This window comes from Brachyhypopomus gauderio, chromosome 1 (genome assembly GCF_052324685.1).
Source record: "Brachyhypopomus gauderio isolate BG-103 chromosome 1, BGAUD_0.2, whole genome shotgun sequence".
In the NCBI taxonomy this organism is placed as follows: domain Eukaryota; kingdom Metazoa; phylum Chordata; class Actinopteri; order Gymnotiformes; family Hypopomidae; genus Brachyhypopomus; species Brachyhypopomus gauderio.
This window is the reverse complement of record NC_135211.1, coordinates 44477364-44488793: the sequence shown is the minus strand read 5'-3', so window position 1 is coordinate 44488793 and position 11430 is coordinate 44477364. Positions and strand designations below refer to the sequence as shown.

General features: G+C 40.4%; 1 long non-coding RNA gene across 1 annotated transcript; it reads left to right on the top strand.

Annotated features, from left to right (window-relative positions):
• Positions 1–1067: 1067 nt before the first annotated feature.
• LOC143521869 (uncharacterized) lies at positions 1068–2918 on the top strand. The gene is made up of 2 exons (XR_013132865.1): positions 1068–2341; positions 2440–2918. It is a non-coding gene; the product is annotated as an uncharacterized LOC143521869 (long non-coding RNA).
• Positions 2919–11430: the final 8512 nt, after the last annotated feature.

Sequence of the window (11430 nt, the reverse complement as noted above, 5' to 3'; positions counted from 1 at the left end):
CTGGGGTGTGAAGGCAGCGTATATTATATGTGGTTCTGTTGAACCACTCTGTGGTGACGGTCCTCCCTCTGGTAAGCCCTTCCTTGTCTGTTTTGAGTTATTTCTTTGTATTTGTGTAAGGTTGGTTGTTATTTTGTGGATCTATCCTGACCATACCCACCGTGTGCGTGTGTGAGCGGTTGAGTACGTGTGAGTGTGTGTGGGTGCCACCATTTTAAAAGAAGATTTGAAAAATACAATTGAATACATTTGATGGTAAATAAACATTTCTACAATAACCTTGTCTCTGTCTTGATTGCACGAACCTGATTGAGTGGGAACCCTGGTAATTGGGATCAATTTGAGGTGTTTGTGACCACAAATCCACTTCCTGGTTTCTGCCACACACTACACATGTCCGTCCCCCCCCCCCCCCACTTTTTCAAAAGCCGGCTTTGATCCCCTGCAGTTTTTACGGTTAAAAAAAACAAATATTTAAATAGCAACGAATGAAGTGCTAGGACCATGCAGAAAAAGACCACTCTGAGTTCTGTGGCGCAAACCCCCGTCAACGATTGGCACACACACCCCGCACCCCAGTTCTCAAGCCATTTGTGTCCCACCCACCTATGAAATCAAAATTACGTCCATGCAGTGTATATTATAAATATGTGCTTGTTGCAAAATTGCAATAAGGTCATCTCAACTTGAATCTAAGAATACATTTTTCTTTTTAATTCTTTATTATTTTGTCAATGATTTTGTTTTGCTGGTAAGAAAAATATAGTATTCTATTGATTGCAAAATTTTAAAACTGCAATTGAGACTATAAAAACTCATTGATCGCACAGAGAGAGATTTGGCAGCATGCCGGAGCAAATATTGGACAGTATCAAACTCAGTTGTATTTCCACTATGTAGAGGTTTCATATGCTTTACATGCAAGGACAGTACATCTGTTTAACACTTCTTTCAAGATATTATAAGGGTTCAACAAAGACCATTTGCAAAGCAATCTCATTGTCACATGGTCCCGCCTCCCTCCTGTCAGTCATGTGTTCTGTTTTGTTCTGTGTTTGTGTCTTTTATTTTGAAATTCCTAGTTGTGTCTGTCTTCACTCCCCTGCCTTGTTCTCCACCCCTCATTATTGCTTTCTGGTGTGTCTTGTTGAGTTCCTTGTTTGGTCAGTGTATTTAAGTCTTGTGTTTAGTCTCTTGTGTTGTCTGTTATTGTAAGTACTTCTTGCTTCTATGCTATTTGGTATCTTGGGCTTCTGTGTCTGTAATACTAGTCTGTATGTACTCCCTGTATTTTGCATTCTTAGTCAGAAGTACTTTGTGTGATTTTGGTTTCTCTAGTGATTTTGCTTGTTGATGTCTTTCCTTTTCTTTAGCCTTGTCTCTCCAGTTATTTATGTTATTGTTGTTTGTTTTATATGTTTGGTGTTTGATTATTCTTGGTGTATGTTCTGTGTGCTCTGTATAAATGTATTAGTTTTGTTATTAAATCTTTGTTCAGTCCGCACTTGCGTCCAGCCCACTCTCCTAGTTTGTTACACTCACCTACTGAGTCGCTAATGTTTCCTAGATTCTCTCATTGCTGGACAACACACAAAAGGAAAGAAGGTTCCATTGTCCCCCAGTAATATCAGCCTGGTTCTCTCTTAAGCAAACTTGGGAAACACTGCAAGATTAACAAAAAAAATTTATTACAGGAATTGACATTACAATTATCTATTAAGAGGATGTAAAATTATAACAGAGCAAGAACTCCCATACAGATAGTAGAAAGTATCTTAGTTTTTTTCAACTGTTTACACACTAAATCTTTTCTTCTCACACAATTTTCTAAACATGCCCTTCAAACACCATAACCCCACACCAAATCTGCAAAACCATACACTAACTCTCAGTGTCTGACTCAGTTTTCAATTTCCAAACACACATTTCGCAAAACTCTACACATAAGTTTCTACCTAACACACAAAGATCAAACAGGAAGTTACTTGATTTCATCTTTCAAACACAACCTATCAAAATGCCACACTAAATCACCAGTGCTTCACTCCCACTCCTCATATGTGTAAGCACTCATTACTTTATTGAACACCAACGAATCATTGGCTAAGTATAGGCCTATAAATAGGTAAAATGTCAAGATGTCTGTTTTGAACCATGAATCCACAAGATCCAGCACCACATAGTCAACGATGCAACTGTTTTCCATAACATGGACACACTAAGCTTGTCCACTGTCCATTGTGTCCTGCAGAATAATCACTTACATATGAAGCAGCTATACAGGGTCCCATTTGAAAGGAACAGCATCAGAGTGAAGAACCTGCATCATGACTTTGTGAATGTATGTATGCAAAACTAATTCCAGTATATTAGACTTGCACAATATAAGATTTTTGGGTTGTGCACATGTGTGCAAATATATATTCTTGTCTCTTACAGAGAATTTTGGAGATGGATGCAGATGCAAATGTCCGCCATGAGTATATTTATATAGATGAGGTGGACTTGAACCCCACTTAGACCAGGAGAAGGGGGAGAAATGTCATTGGTCAAAGGGCCATTGTGAATGTCCCAGGACAACGTGGGGGAAACATTACAATGTGTGCTGCCATTACCAATAATGGTAATGGTCCAGCCAACACCCCCCCACCCATACCCTCACCACAGCCAACACCCCCCAGCTTTTTCAGACATGTGTTTGGTGTCTGTCCAACTTCATGTGGTGGTTGGATTTTTTTTTCTGCACTGTACAAATATTGTAACAGCAGCAAATTATTTGGAAAAAATAAATATTTTGGGTTTGAAAACTGTGTTGCGAGTATTTCACCTTCTCTCTGCACTTTTGTATAACATAGAATCCCTTGAATGAAAGAAGAGCTTTAGGTTTTGATCAACAGTGTGTACATAATGAATCCAAAGTGTCATATTATGACAAAGGTGTTGGCAATGTGATGTCAGTGCTTGCTTTTGAGATGTGTTTATGACATTTTGAATGTTGTGTGTCATTTGCTGGAGATTTGAGGCATTTTGCATTTTGTGTGAGCAATTGTGAGTTTTGTGTGTAGAGTTTTGAAAAATAGACACAGATCTTGGAAAATGTGTGTAAACAGTTGAAAAAAACTGTAACACAGTTAACAACTGTTAGTGCAGTGTTCATGACTCATTCTGATACAAAATATTTGGTTCCAAGGATATCTTTGCTGTAATGAAATGATCGCATTATTGACTGCTTAATTAGTTCATTACATTACATATTGCTTTATTTTGAATAGATATCAGAGGCCTGGGACATCATTATTCTATTGTAATATCATGGGAAATGAAAACTGCCAATATTGGCTTTGACCACAGAGTGTGAAAGAGTTTAGCTGGCCTTCTTTCTAAGTCTTGTGGTCATAACATTTCTGTATCAAGAAGTTAGGTATGGAGAACCTGTCTCTGAGTATAAAGACAGGCATCATCATCATCATCATCAGCTGGACCATGTGACCAGAAGTGAGATGGCCACCATGAAGGATGCTGCGAGTATGCTGATCTTGCTGCTGACTTCTCCTGATGATATTACTGCATTGCAATAAAATATGAGATGTTGAATTAACGTGAACAAATTTACAGATACTGATCACAAACTGTCAACAATTTAAAATACCTAATCCAAACAAATTTTAAAATATCACAATTGTATTTTCTAATGATGCACCAAGTAATATAAACAATAAATGTAAATAAGAAGATATTGAATTACACAGAATTATTTGCAAAATATAGATCGCAAGTTAGCAACTAAACAATCAATCAATCAATCAAATTTTATTTATATAGCGCTTTTTACAACAGTTGTTGTCACAAAGCAGCTTTACAAGTGCCGAGTCCTAGCCCCCAGTGAGCAAGCCAAAGGCGACAGTGGCAAGGAAAAACTCCCTAGTTTTTGCATGAGGAAGAAACCTTGAGAGGAACCAAGACTCAGGGGGGGAACCCATCCTCCTCTGGCCGACACCGGTCACCATGACAACAACAACAATATAGACAGAATGTAGACAGAATGTAAAAGATGCAATAATGTCCATTTAGACCGAAAAAGATGTAATAATGTCCATCATGGTGTAGGCATCCGGTTAGGCAGGAGGTGGCCGGCCAGGATGGATCGCTTGTCTCTCCTCATCTCATTATTCCTCAAGCAGGCGGGCAGCCATGTGGAGAAATGAAACAGGGAAAATTAGCTCTGTATGAGGACATATACGGGACAGGTAAAATTATAAACATTTCTGGAGTGTGGCAGCAACTCCGGCACTAAGTTAAATTATTACAGCCTAGCTAAAAAAAGGCAGAACCAGAAGGTAACATAGGCTTGGGGGCATTCTGAGACAATGGCATCCGTCCACTGCACTGTCAACAAACTTGAGTGACCACGAGCAGTGACAGGATGACAGCACCAGCACCCCAGTCTACCATAAAACCCTTCGTCTATGAACCCCTGGATCTGTACCTTTATCTAAGGGGGATATTAATTATCAAACGCTAGACTAAATAAGTGGGTTTTCAACCTAGATTTAAAGATTGTGACTGTGTCAGAGTCCCGGACACATTTAGGAAGATTATTCCAAAGCTGGGGGGCCTTATAAGAAAAGGCTCTTCCCCCTGCTGTTACCTTGTTAATTTGTGGAACTAATAACAGACCAGCACCCTGTGATCTTAGTTGACGTGGGGGTTCATAGTAGGAAATAAGTTCCTGGAGGTATTCAGGAGCAAGCCCGTGTAGTGCTTTGTATGCTAATAATAGAATTTTAAAATCAATACGAAATTTAACTGGGAGCCAATGCAGGGCTGATAGGACTGGTCTAATATGCTGAAATTTTCTAGTTCTGGTCAGAACTCTAGCTGCGGCATTTTGAACTACTTGAAGTTTATTTAGATTCTTATTTGAACATCCTGACAGAAGTGAATTGCAGTAGTCTAGTCTAGAGCTAACAAAGGCGTGCACCAATTTTTCTGCATCATCCTGTGATAATGCATTTCTTAATTTGGCAATGTTGCGGAGATGTAGAAAAGCTATCCTAGTAGTATTATCTATATATTTATCAAATGATAGGTCGGAGTCGAGTATGACGCCTAGGTTTTTGGCTACTGTGCCAGGTGTAATGGGACAGTCTGCAAGATTAAGCATTAAATTAGGAATTTTCTGTCTTGCGGCCTTAGGGCCCACAAGGAGAACTTCTGTTTTGTCCTCATTTAATTGTAGGAAGTTTAGAGACATCCAGCATTTAATATCTCTTACACAGGCCTCAATTTTTCCTAAACTGAGTTTGTCATCGGGTTTGGCTGATATGTAAAGTTGAGTGTCATCCGCATAGCAGTGAAAATTGACACCATGTTTGTTTATAACTGTGCCCAATGGTAGCATATATAATGTAAATAATAGTGGTCCTAAGATGGAGCCTTGCGGGACCCCATATTTAACCATTGTACGTTTGGATGAAATATTATTGAGCTCTACAAACTGATAGCGATTTGTTAAGTAAGACTGAAACCATGAAAGGGCTGTGCCTGAGACTCCAACCCAGCGTTCTAACCTTTCTAGCAAGATCCTATGATCAATTGTGTCGAAAGCTGCACTAAGATCAAGAAGCACTAACAGTGATACATAGCCTTGATCTGATGCAAGGAGGAGATCATTTGTTACTTTAACTAATGCTGTTTCAGTACTGTGATGGGGCCTAAAACCAGATTGGAACTTTTCAAATGTGTTATTCCTATACAGATATAGGCATAATTGCTGGGCAACAGCTTTTTCTATGATCTTAGATATAAATGATGTGTTTGAAATGGGTCTATAATTAAACAGCATAGTCCTAACAAAAAAATTGCATAATATTATGCCATGCCCACAGGGTATCTGCACATTTTTAAATCTCAAATTCAATGACTTTTAAGACCTTTTTAATACCTCTCACAAGAAAAAATAATACTATTACTGGGGATGCAGGTGTGTTCCACCTCCACATCCTTGACGGGGGGGGGGGCGAACGAGAATTGTTGCCCGGGGGGGGAATGAAAATTGTTGACATTGTTGAGGTCGTCAACGCTAGGAATCTAGCACTAGGACCCTGGAGCGGTTATTTTCTCCATGGTCCTAGCGCTAGATTCGGCAAAGTTCACATCGCGCCAGAACAACTAAACAACACACACTTATAATAATTTAATGACTCCCCTCATAAAATTCCAGACATTTTAAGACATTTTTAGGCCTTGAATATGGAAAACTAAATTTAAGACATTTTAAGACTTTTTAAGGACCCGCGGGTACCCTGCATGCCCAGTTAGCTTTAATAAAAGCATAGAAAATTAGCATATTATGTGTATTATTAGTGCTTATTCTATTATATAAAAATCAGTTTTTAAAAACTAATAAGAAGGGAGCAATGAATAAGGATATAGAAAACATTAACTATCCCTAACCCTAATCATAATATAAATATTAATGAATGTGATTCTTATGAATCGCAGTCACAGCCATGATTAGCCACTACATACTAAGGATATGATTTCAGAATTTACTAATAGCATATAGGTAAATAGTATTTAACTATTAATTTACTTATTAACTAATTTAATAATATAATATCATTTACAAATTTTTGTCACACAAAGTTTTGGTGGTGTAGATTTAACATGAGTTTCCAGAAAGTGTGTAGCTGAATGACTTACCAGTGCCATTCACTATAATGTTCTGGATCTGAAACGGGAGGGTGTTGTTTTGGGCTCCTCTTATGATCGTGTTTCCAATCTGGGTGCTGTTGGGCAGTGTGGCAGAGGCAGTGAAAACCAGACTGATGTAGTTCCAGATACTGGTAGTGCGAACACCTCCATCACTATATGGGCAAATATAAAGAGAGCCAGAAGGAATCACTGTCGGTCATTTGGTTATGAAAGGGAACATGAGTGGGTCCTAATGGAAACCTGAGTGATTTTAAATCAGTTTTGGATTGTCTTAAGTCTACACACATGTATGCAGGTAATTAGCGCAACACAATGTAATTACCTGAAATTTGAAGCCGTCAGTGTGCTGAATGAGGAAGGGTAATCAGCAATGAAATATGGGACAAGCTGTAAAATAAGAGAAATAATAGGTGGTTAAAAACTTCTGATTTCATCAACAGGTTATTATGACTTCATCAACAGGTTATTTCAAACTTACTCCTGATCGGATCATTGATGCCCTGCTTATAAATAAAGCTGAAGATGAATTTGAGAGATCACTGCTATATGTGCCATTTGATAGGAATATCACAGGTACAGTTTGTGGAGAACCTGAAAGATAAAAATAGGACATTATTCCATTTTGTTTTTTGTGAATTCAAAAATTAAAATTTCTTTTCAGGTTCCTGTTCCAGAAACAGGTTCCTGTTCGACAGCGGTATCGACGTCTCCCGCCTACTCAGTATGAGTTGGTGAAGGCCCACATTACAGAGCTTCTAGTGAAAGGGGTGGTGCGGCCCAGTCGTAGTCCCTATTCATCGTGGTGGTTCAAAAAAATGATGGGTCAATCCGTCTGTGTGTAGATTATAGACAGCTGAACTTGAAAACCCGGAAGGATGCCTATCCCTTGCCGCAAATAGAAGAGTCGCTAGATGCACTCTCGGGAGCCAAGTTATTTACTACTTTGGATTTGGCTAGCAGATACAATCAGGTCCCTATGGCAGCGGGAGATAAGCAAAAGACTGCGTTTTGTACTCTCTTTGGTTTATTTGAATTTTACCGCATGTCTTTTGGGTTATGTAATGCCCCAAGTACCTTCCAACGGCTCATAGAGCGCATCTTCGGGGATGAAAGATTTCAGTCATTGCTGTTATATCTGGATGATATAGTTGTGTTTTTCTCTTCTTTTGAGGATCATCTGCGGCATTTGGAGTTGGTGTTTGAGTGGCTGCAACATCACCAGTTAAAGTTGAAATTTGACAAGTGTAATTTTTTCCAGACCGAGGTTCCTTATATAGGACATGTGATCTCTGCAGAGGGGTTGTCAACGGACCCAGATAAAATCCAGGTGGTGACTGACTGGAAGTGCAATCAGACTGTAAAGGAGCACCAATCTTTTTTAGGTTTTGCCTCCTATTATCGAAGATTTGTTAATGGATTTGACCGCCATGCTGCTCCATTACACCAATTGGTTGCTGCCCTGCAGGGTGGCCAGAAAAAGACCAGGTCCTGTGCTGTAGGAGGGCATTGGAATGGAGCTTGTGAAGAATCTTTCCTTTTTTAAAGTAGGCATTGGTGGAAGCCCCAGTCCTTGGCTATGCCGATTTCTCTAAGTCTTTCCTCCTGGAGATTGATGCTAGCCATAGTGGATTGGGGGCAGTGCTCTCTCAAGACCATGGAGGTCAGCGTAAGCCTATTGCTTATGCGAGCCGAGGGTTACATCCGGCAGAGCGAAACATGTCCAACTATAGTGCTCTGAAATTGGAGCTGTTGGGGTTGAAGTGGGCCGTGATGGAAAAGTTCCGTGAGTATTTGCTGGGTGCCAAGTTTACGGTATTTACAGATAACAACCCATTAAGTTATTTGCAGACAGCCAAGCTGGGAGTGGTGGAACAGTGGTGGGCTTCCCAGCTTGCTGGTTTTGATTTTGTGCTCAAGTACCGTCCTGGCATTAAGAATGGGAATGCTGACACTCTATCCCGTATGCCAGTTCCACCTGTTGACACTGTTCAGGAAATAGTCCCTGGTGTGGTGGTCCCTGAATTAGTTGAGGCAGCAGTGCTAGAGCGGCCAGCGTCGACACACATAGCGGCGATTGATGTTCTCCCTGTTCGTTCTAGGCCTGATCTACAGGCCCTTCAGGCCACAGATCCAGTGATCACAAACTTTGCTATTTTTTAGACCCGGGGTCGACCTCCCACTGTCGAAGAGCGTGCTATGCAGTCCACCACGGTAGTGGAATTGGTTAAGCAGTGAAAAAGAATATGGGAGGAAGCTGGGGTCTTGTATCAAGTTGTATATTCACTCGATGGAGGGGAGGAGATTTTGCAACTGCTGTTACCTGAGGTGTATTTAACCATGGGCATCAGGGTATGGAACGAACCACTAACCTGAATTGTTGACGGTGTTATTGGCCCTTTATGCGGAAGGATATTGCATGATGGTGCCAGGAGTCAGAGATGCTCACAAGTCATTTTTTGCAAGTCCAAGTCAAGCCTTAAGTCTTTGACCTCAAGTCCAAGTCAAGTCTCAAATCTTTGACCTCAAGTCCAAGTCAAGTCTCAAGTCTTTGACCTCAAGTCCAAGTCAAGTCCCAAATATTTGAGTGACACTGTAGTCGCAAATCACTGTATAGTTGTAATGGTCTGTTAAACTGGTAAATGAAGAAATACAGTTTTTTAAAAAGTGTGCACGCACACACAAATGTTTTCCAGATAAATTTTGCATCCGTATTTTTCTCCAAAAAGTATTTTTCTGGATACAATATTCTCTTCTTTCAGTAGAACATCTGCTATATTTTGTTCTAAAAGATAAAGGAGTGCTGTGAAAAAAAAAATCACATTTTTAACTATATATATGAAAGGTCTTAGCCTGGCTCGGTGAGGGTGCATTATGAGGCCTCCATGACTGAACACCCTCTCTACTGCTGCACTGGTGCCAAGTCAATACCAATATTGCAATATTGCTAATAACCTTTCAGGCAGTGACGAACCATTCCGGCTGGGTTTTCAGGTGGCAAATAAAATTAGATGTGGTGGAACCAGCGTCCTGTATTTTTATGCCACACACTCTGCAGTTTGCTGCTCTTCTATTTGCTACTTGTACTTGTTTTGTACCCAAAACTTATTATGAATGGTGGAACAGAAGCGAGCGTCCTCACCAGCGCCGCCATGATCGTGATGTTTTGCGGCGCGTGCAGCGCCAGGTTCACGCGCAATGGACACTTGCGAAATACTTGACGTGTCGCAACCGCGCGAGGGTCCGTGCGCCGAAAATGTTACGTCAGCGGGAAGTAAAAAGCATTCAGACAGGCGGTTCATTATGTGTTTCATTTGACATAAAAGGTTGTCAAATGAAACACAAAAGAACATTACAAATAAAAGATTGTTCACGAGTCTCAAATCACGAGTCCAAGTCGAGTTATAAACAAACATGGTGTCAATTTTCACTGCTATGCAGATGACACTCAACTTTACATATCAGCCAAACCTGATGACAAACTCATTTTAAGAAAAATTGAGGCCTGTGTAAGAGATATTAAATGCTGGATGTCTCTAAACTTCCTCCAACTTAATGAGGACAAAACAGAAGTTCTCCTTCTGGGCCCTAAGGCCTCAAAACAGAAAATTCCAGATCTAATGCTTAATCTCGCAGACTACCCCATTACACCTGGCACAGTAGCCAAAAACCTAGGCGTCATACTCGACTCTGACCTATCATTTGATAAATACGTAGATAATACTACTAGGATAGCTTTTCTACATCTCCGCAACATTGCTAAGTTAAGAAATGCATTATCACAGGATGAAGCGGAAAAATTGGTGCACGCCTTTGTTAGCTCTAGATTAGACTACTGCAATGCATTACTGTCAGGATGTTCAAATAGGAATCTAAATAAACTTCAAATAGTTCAAAATGCCGCAGCCAGGGTTCTGACCAGAACTAGACAATTTCAGCATATCAGTCCAGTCCTATCAGCCCTGCATTGGCTCCCAGTTAAATTCCATATTGACTTTAAAATTCTTGTATTAACTTATAAAGCATTGCACAGGCTTGCTCCTGAATACCTTCAGGAACTTATTTCCTATTACGAACCCCCACGTCCACTAAGATCACAGGGTGCTGGTTTTTTATTAGTTCCAAAAATTAACAAGGTAACAGCAGGGGGAAGAGCCTTTTCTTGTAAGGCCCCCCAGCTTTGGAATAATCTTCCTAAATGCGTCCGGGACTCTGACACAGTCACAATCTTTAAGTCTAGGTTGAAAACCCACTTATTTAGTTTAGCGTTTGATATTTAATATCCCCCCTTTGATAAAGGTACAGATCCAGGGGTTCACAGGCGAAGGGTTTTATGGTAGACTGGGGCGCTGGTGCTGTCATCCTGTCACTGCTCGTGGTCACTCAAGTTTGTTGACAGTGCAGTGGACGGATGCCATTGTCTCAGAATGCCCCCAATCCTATGTTACCTTCTGGTTCTGCCTTATTTAGCTAGGCTGTAATAATTTAACTTAATGCCGGAGTTGCTGCCACACTCCAGAAATGTTTATAATTTCACCTGTCCTGTATATGTCCTCATACAGAGCTAATTTTCCCTGTTTCATTTCTCCACATGGCTTCCCGCCTGCTTGAGGAATAATGAGATGAGGAGACCAGCGATCCATCCTGGGCCGGCCACCTCATGCCTAACCGGATGCCTACATCATGATGGACATTATTACATCTTTTTCCTTTTCT